At 39.8% G+C, this 8,369-nt stretch overlaps 1 long non-coding RNA gene across 1 annotated transcript; it reads left to right on the forward strand.

Annotated features, from left to right (window-relative positions):
• Positions 1-1,486: 1,486 nt before the first annotated feature.
• Positions 1,487-2,083, forward strand: LOC107837156 (uncharacterized). Its single transcript, XR_001663155.1, has 2 exons — positions 1,487-1,670; positions 1,801-2,083. It is a non-coding gene; the product is annotated as an uncharacterized LOC107837156 (long non-coding RNA).
• Positions 2,084-8,369: the final 6,286 nt, after the last annotated feature.

Genomic DNA, 8,369 nt, shown 5'->3' on the forward strand with positions numbered 1-8,369 from the left:
TTCCTTCCTTCCCTCCCTGCTTCCTTCCTTCCCTCCCTGCTTCCTTCCATCTTTCCTTCATTCCTTCCTTCCTTGCAGGTTTGAGAGGGGGTCTGGTCCCAGTCTCCAGCAGTATGTATTCTTCTTATGGAAACAATATCCATAAGATTAATTTGTGACTTTTGCTTTTTTTCTGAGTGCTCTTGTTGAAACTAAATCTATAATTTTCATCAGGACATTTACTTTGTGTTTACTTTGGCTTCCTCCTCAATTCTAGAAATCATCCATTCTACAATAGCTTGTGATTTTCTTGGTTTTCTCCGGGTGCACCGGTTTTATCCCCTCTAATCTAAAAAAACTATGCATATTCGGTTACATGAAGCTTGTACATCATGCCTGTGTAAGTTTGTTGTTCTGGGATTGTTCTCCATGGTGCCTTGATTGAGGTCCACATCATATTGGCCATGTTGGCAGGATTGCAACACTCAACACTCTTGTTGCATCTTTTTAACTGTGCTATCTTTTATCAAAGTTCCATACTGGGTTGAAACTGCTTCCAGTGTTGCTGCTTGCATGGTGGGTGGGGAAGGTCATTGGGGGTGGAGGAGGGGTCGACATCAGTCATGTGGAAGTGGTGGGGGGTTTTGTTGCTGTTCACTCACCTCTGGTCCAATTGTCTTATGCTAGTAAAATGCCATTATGTGAAAGATGTTTAGGTCCTTGTTGCAACACGTCAGGAGTCAAAGCCTGCATGCCCTGTCTGCCGTTTGCAGGTTTCCTAGGTACTGTAGGTCACTCCCATAGTCCAAAAAGTATCTGTGATAGGTTGAGTTAAGTCTTGAATCCTTTCTTCTGTGCATACACACACACACCCACACACACACCTACACACACACACACACACACACACACACACACACACGCACACGCGCGCGCGTGCGCACACATAACATGAATGTAGGCACAATATCATTTTTATGCATGTTTCAATATATTCGGATGTACTTAGCTTAATATGTGCATGTATGTTTTTTGATGTATTTGTATGTATATGTTAGAAGGTAAGTGTAATGATCTAGTTCATTGAAATATGTTTTCTGCTTTATCTGTCTTTGTTGTTCCCGTCGTTGCTGTTATTTCCTTGATAACTCTTGTGCCAGCTAACATCATAACTACATCCTCTCAATGTTTTTTTTCAGACTCCAGATCTTCCTACCCAGTGTTCCTGTGTTTGTCTCTCTTTCCTGTCCTCTCCAACCCCAGCCAGTCGAGGCAGACAGCTGCCCGTCCTGAGCCTGGTTCTGCCAGAGTTTTGTCCTGGTAAAATGGGATTTTCTCTCCACTGTCGCCTCGTGCTTGCTCAGGACGGGGGATTGCATTAAAGTGAAGCTTTGATGCGGTCTGCTGGTTTCCTCCCCTCCGTAGAATCGCCACCTTAACGTGGTGGAGGGGTTTGAGTTACCCCCATGATCCTGAGCTCTGAGTTGCCTGGGACTTTGACCAATGTGCCTTCAGAATAGGGGTGGGGGGGTCACACCAAGAGCGATTCAAATACTTGGATGGAGTAAAGCTGTAGAGGTGAACAACATCTGAAGTCAGTCCCCTCTTGGAAGCAAACCTGGCGAGAGAACCTTAAAGCAACAGTAACCCCCTTCCACATGGATCTACCACAACCAGAAAGGGACATTCAGGTTGGATACCACATCAGCTGAGTATAGCAAAAGGCAACAGATTTAGCTGAATAATTAATGTGTGATGATAAATATCATAACCTCTTATTGTAAATGGAACCTCATAGAGTTTTTATGTTTTTCCTTTCAGTAAGGATTCGGAGGCGCCTGAGAAGGTAACGAGTTACTCCTGATCTAATCCGGGTTCTGAAGACTTGCTCTTCTTCCACCCTCGTTGGTACTGCGGCCAGCTGTTGGGTTCCTTTGGAGTCCAGATGATCCTTCTCACCCGCCTTTCATTTTGTTGATGTTGTTAACGTTAATTTGGTCTCCTTATTGTTTAGTTGTATTTATGTTATTCCAAACTATTAAACACAACTGCAATATCTGTTATTAATAAAGTATATTTTCTTAAGTAAAGCTTATTTAAATTGATTTTGTAGTTATTTTTGGGAAAAATCTTATTTGGAACATTAGCCAATCAATGGCTGGTCTCACTCAAAGCTGGTGTTGTTTTAAAGAACAAAGGTTTTTCTGAAATCTTAGCTTTTGTTTGAGTTTAAGCTCTCACTCCAAGTTTTCCATTTTCTGGTTCACACATTGCTTCGGACTTAATTTATGAAGTGCTCACCTACAAACTTGATGCACTCATTATCATGGGGCTAACCTTGAAGATGTTCTTTTTCTTCAAGGGAAGCTGTGAATTGTTTCCATGTCTTGTTGCTGTGTAATATGCTTTAAGCAGACATGAACCACTTTGTATCCTTGTAATAACTAATTTGTTTAGTTTGTGCATTGTGCTCTTCTTAGTTGAAAGTAAAACTTTAAAGATGATAACATTTAAAATGAATCAGGAGTCCTGAGACAAAGAACGGGGTGACATCATCATAACTCAGTAAAACATGTTGGATCGGGTTGGATCATTTTAAAATATGGCATTAGAAAAGATTGATGGGAATGGTGAAATTAAAAATCACATTTGGAAAACAAAATCTTTTACACTTGCTTGAGGTGGTTTTTGGCTTTTTCTTAAAAAGTTAATGTGCTAATGAAGAGATGGAGAGAAAGAAGTACTGATTATTTACCTCACATGACTGATCATGAATCATTAGAATTGCACTTCTTTCTCTACAACTTCTGACAGCATGTAGCATTGCCACTATTAGTTGACAAGCAGCAGATTCCTGAAAACCTCTCCTCATTTTTCAGAGATGTGGGTTTCATCCTAGTTTGCCACTTCTACTTTCTGTTTGTTACAGTCATGCAGCGTCAATATCTGACAAAGTTACGCTTTTTGAAGTCTGGTTATTTACAACCAGGCCAGTAGAGGAAAACATGACTAATTCTCTTGTTTTGTGACATTTTAAAGGTTTGCTCAAAATTTGCATGAATTGCTTGAAAAAATATTGAATGTTTGATGTGGTCATGGTTGTTAGATCCCAAGACTTTCCTCTGGTTTTTTAAAATTGGTTTTTGGCTCTTTTTTATTTTTTTATTTTTGCATGTTTTCCTCCCTACGCTTGCAAATTCCAGCACATTACATGGCCTGCAGACAGATGGTCTTTTTAAAAAAATAATCCAGCATAGATCTGAGGTACCTCTTGTTCTTAAACTGGTTCTGTTCAGGTGCCTTAAAACTTTGGTGCTTTGAGTGACAACCCCACTTCCAACACTTTGGGGAACCAATCATGTGTCATCAACAGTGTGTGTTGAGCAATGTGGTAGAGGAGTGTAGTACCAAGGTGGTTGACCTTTCTGAGGGGAACGCTTTGCTATTAATTTATTAATTTTACCATCCACAGACCTTATAACTGATCATCATTACAATGTTACTGAACTTAACAGAGAAGTTGATGACTTCATATAGTGGTGCTTACCAGGCGACACCAGATATGTCTCTGCTTTCCAGCACTCCAGTCGGCCCAAACTGAACTCAGCTGCTGGGTTCCCTCAGCGGATTACACCACATTCTTGACTCTCTAAAACTCCTGGTCCTTCAGCGGGCCACCGCACATTAACCTATCAGATCAAAGATACAGGTGTGAACTGTGAAGCCCAGATGTTGTATAACATCACCTTTATCCTTAAACCCTATGGAAAGAACAGTAGCAGTTTTAAATTTTAATAAAGCCCTGCATGTGGTTTTATACAGTGGTTCCGTATCTCAGCAGGATTTTGATGACTAACAGAAGATTTGTACTTCAAACCCTGGTGAAAGGCTTTGCTTCTTCATCTCAGCAACACACTGTTTAAGGTTTACAGAAAATGATCCAGTCACTGGGAACTAGAAAGTTTTGTTTTCACAGACTCACTACTTGAATATGATATCTCTGCCTGTGTTTGTATCTCTGTAGGAGCAGTAACATACCACACAGTCACAAGCTGGGTCTGTATTGATCAAATAATTGCTCAATTTGACATTTTGAAAATAAATTCACTTAATAAAAGTACACCAAAAAAACCCTGTTTTTTTTTTCTCAAATATTTGATCAAACATTGAATTTGGTTTGTTTCACAAAATTGCAATGGAAACTCTTTTTTTGTATCACGCAAGTCACATGATCAACAACTGAATGTTACTACTGGAGGAAACCACAAAGAACAACAGGAAGTAGGTGGAGGATGATGTGCAGCATGTTTTTAATCACTTATCAAATAAATAAACTAATTTATGTGATTTTAATTGTATTTATCAAATAACGGAAAGATGGCAATAAAGAAATTGTGGTTGTTGTTTTTTTTTTTACATTAAAGTTTTGTGCATATTTGCAATGGAAACAGCTTGTGTGTGATCAGTGGAAGAGATGGTTTGAATTTCCTCTTTCTCTCTCTGCTCTGCATCCATGAAGCTTCATTTTCAAATTCACTGGAATTTGGAGTTTCAGTTCAGTTAATAAGGCTTTGACATGCTAATTGGCCGGAGCAATTCTATGCATCATGTAATACAGAAAACGCAATAAAAAAACAAACACGAGGCTTCGGGATGGTCTGGATTATCTGTGGTTGAAGAATCATGATTTTACCCAATCGCTAACATTTGGCTGTAATATGGCATCTGGCATCAGATGCCATATTACAGCTACCTACAGGGTAGCCCTGCTACCCTGTAGGTAGCAGGGCTACAACATCTTTACCAGCAATAGAAGGACTTAAATATTCCCCACGCTCTGACTTTAATTGATCAATATTTGGAAGCGTGATCAACACGGACTGAACGGGTTTGTTCATCTCCTCCACTGCCATCACTAAAACTACAGACATACTTCTATTCTAAAACAGAGCAGAAACAAAAGTCATCATTCACAACCTAACTTAAATAATCCAGTCAAAAACTGTAACCTACCTAAAACCTGTTACTGGTAGGTTTTAGGCATATACAGGACTGGCATAACTCCAGAGAGTAGCATTTAAGATGTTTATTTTCTGCCATTTTTCAGCTTTCTTTTCTACAGACGGGCTCTTTGTTTCAGGGAGAGCTCAGGGCAACATAACAAACAAAACCACCCTGAAATAATTTATTCTTTTTTAACATACCAAATTCCAAGAAAACCAAAATATAAAAACCAACCCCCCAACCAATGCAAAAATGCCCTACACTCCCGAAATGGAAAAAAAAAAAAAAAAAAGGCTGTCAAAGTGTTGCTGCAAGTTTAAGTTACACAATGTGAATTATTTCTGAATAGGCATGAAGAGGATCAAATAATAAAAAAAAAAAAAAAACAGCAGCTCTCCCCTTAAAAGCCAGCCTGACCAAAAGGTTACATTGCAAAATATACAAAAGGGCAGTTAAGCCTTCATATACAGATATAGTATATCACAGTCAATTAGTCAAAAGTGCAGCTTTGCAGCAGGACATTGCTAATTAATTGATTATCTTGACACCTTGAAAGCAGCACCCAATCAACTCTCAAAGAGGAGGACGTTCCTGAAACAGAGCAGAGGACATTACTTCCATACTGGGGTTGTGTGACCTTGTCATTTCCTGGATTCTCCCAGTTCCTCACAGTCCCCATGATGCTGATTATTCAATCCTGCAAGGTCTTTTTACAGTATGCCACATTTTGTTTGGTCAAAGTGGGACTCAGGCTTTTCATAACAGCAGCTCTGACAAAGCAGGCAGCTTGACTGACATGTCAGCTACCAGCAGCAGAAGGCCTGCATATGGATGGATCACTCTTAACTGTGAGTGTCTGACAGGCCGGCTGACAGCTACCTCTGATGTATTCAAGCAGCGCTGCCCCGTTACTAAAGCTGACACACTTTCCTCAAAGCTTGTTTCTGTGTTAAGGGCCAAATTGATTACAGTCATTCAAGTTTGCTCTTTTTCTTGTCCTTGAGGAGCAGCGTGTGTGGCGATGAGAAGCACCAGCACCGCAAAGGAATACACTTCCTGTTTGCATGTCGGCTTGGAGTTGTCTAAATGTTCTCCTCCACCCTGCAACAGTTTTTACAGCTACTGCTGCTTCCTTGTGCTGTCTAAAACAGGCATTAAACATATGGAAGCCCATAATATTCTCTTCATGTTAACATGTCTACACATTAATGTCGGATTTCATTTTTGTTCGTTTTGCCGATATCTAGAAACGAATACTTGATACCCCCACTAAAGAACTCTTATAACTGCCTGTTTTAATTGTTCAAACACAAAATTAAACCCTTCCAGACTGAACATAGCACTGACGATCCAGTCAAATTTGCAGCACCGTAATTCCGCCACACCTTGCATTATTTGAAAAATTCCAACGGTTTCTGCAAGGGGAGACGTTGCGCTTTTCAACCAGTATAGAGTTATTACAGTAATTTCACCCCCACCGTAGCAGGGAGTGAAATTAATCTGAGGGGTATGATTTTAATAAACGGTAAATTGTGAAAATACCTTGATAGATATTGAAAGTTCCATGTATAAATGGGTGAATATATATTAAAGAACTGCGTACAATTAAAATCAGCAAAAATAGACATTTGAAACTTAGGTCATAAAGGGTTAATGTGCATTGACAGTTCAAATGTTTTTCGCACTAAATACTTCTCACAACCCGGTAGGTGATCCACTAAACTGAGCTTAGTAACAGAATTAGCTCTTTCATTAGCACATTAGCGGACTAGCAGTAACACTTGGCCTGATGAATCTGCTCTCCTCACCATTCCTTTCAAAAGATGGACTCATGTTGTAATATGTTCATGAACATGATAATAAATGAAAACCATTATGAAATATCGAACATCACAAATCTTAAAATGAATGAAAACAATTCTAGCCTATGTAAGTAGTGAACCCCACTTTCAGTGGATTTTACCCTTTTCTACTGATTATAGAAAAATTACTTCCTCCAACACAACACACACAGTCTGACACACTCTTTCAATGTGCAGGAAATCTCTGCAAACAAATTTAGCATATAATATTGTTTTAGATGATTGTTTGCCAGATCACTTCCTGACAAAACCCATTCACGGCTTCTCTCAATCTTTACTGCCTTCTTCTCAGTCCATCCAAAGCTGCAGTGATTACCCCACACTGAAAACCGGCGAAGCGCCGTATTTGACTTTCTCCTGCGTTGTGTCTGAGAGACTCTGGATTTCACACCAGTGTACATGTCTGCGGAGGGAAGGATGTATATTCATTCGTGCGTCGCCGATTCTGGCAGGCAAAAGGAGAAAAGGAAGATGGAGAGACAGAATTAGGCCAGTTACTGGCAGAGCGCCCCGCAGCCTCAGTCAGAGAGGCTGGGTGCCTGAGGAGGGACCCGAGGCCCCCCCGGCAAACCCTGACATCATCAGCTCCCATTCTTCACGTCTACTGAGACACAGTCATGCAGATACTATATTTATGCTGCCGCTAACATGCTACAGCCGAGCTCATGAGCTGGGCTGTCTGTTCGCAGCTTTCAACTGTAAAGCCCAGGTAGACTGAACTATCACCTGCAGTTAGTCATCATGAAAGAAAAAGGTGATCTGGTGTGAAATGGAAAAGATAAGACATCACACTGGCAGAAACTGCAGCAGCTGCAGCACATTTAGCTTGAAATGAGCCTTTCGCTCCTTTAAAGGGGGAAGCTTTTCCTTTTATGTTCCAGGTTCTGTCAGATATCAGGCCTCTGAGAGGAATCAAAGGAATGTTTTAGCTTAAATAGAAGCTAAAACATGCGGCTCTGAGAAAAACAGCACAGACCCTGTTTAATTTTGGGATTTTCTTTATCAAAACATTAAAAGTTACCCAGTCTTCACCAAATTTCATGTGAAAACATGAGATCACTCCATTACAGTGGAGCCCCTTTATATGTTATTAACTGCTTATTTCAATAGTTTAAATGCCAAATATTACTCAATATGTATTTAACACATACAGTGGAAACTGTTTTAGAGCTACTGCCGAGGCTAACAAATACAGCCTCTCATCTTAGATCTACACGGAAAGAAACAAAGTGAATAATTCAGAGTTCCACAGAAATATCCACCAAAACACATGAAGGATTCTTCATAAAGTTCAGAAAATTACAGATAATGCTGAACATTGTCTTTATGAAACTATTACACAACAACTGGATATCTTTAATCAGAGGCACATCAGACACCAACTGCGTTTCCTCTACAAATGTGAGCAAAACCTTGTCAGTATTACACTAATGTCGAAAAAACACAATTTGATAACTGACGCCTTTCCATTAAAAAACACAATTAAAATCATTCATGAATAGGTTTGTTCATGTGATAATGAAT

Source organism: Poecilia formosa, unplaced genomic scaffold (assembly GCF_000485575.1).
Source record: "Poecilia formosa unplaced genomic scaffold, Poecilia_formosa-5.1.2 Scaffold118, whole genome shotgun sequence".
NCBI lineage: Eukaryota > Metazoa > Chordata > Actinopteri > Cyprinodontiformes > Poeciliidae > Poecilia > Poecilia formosa.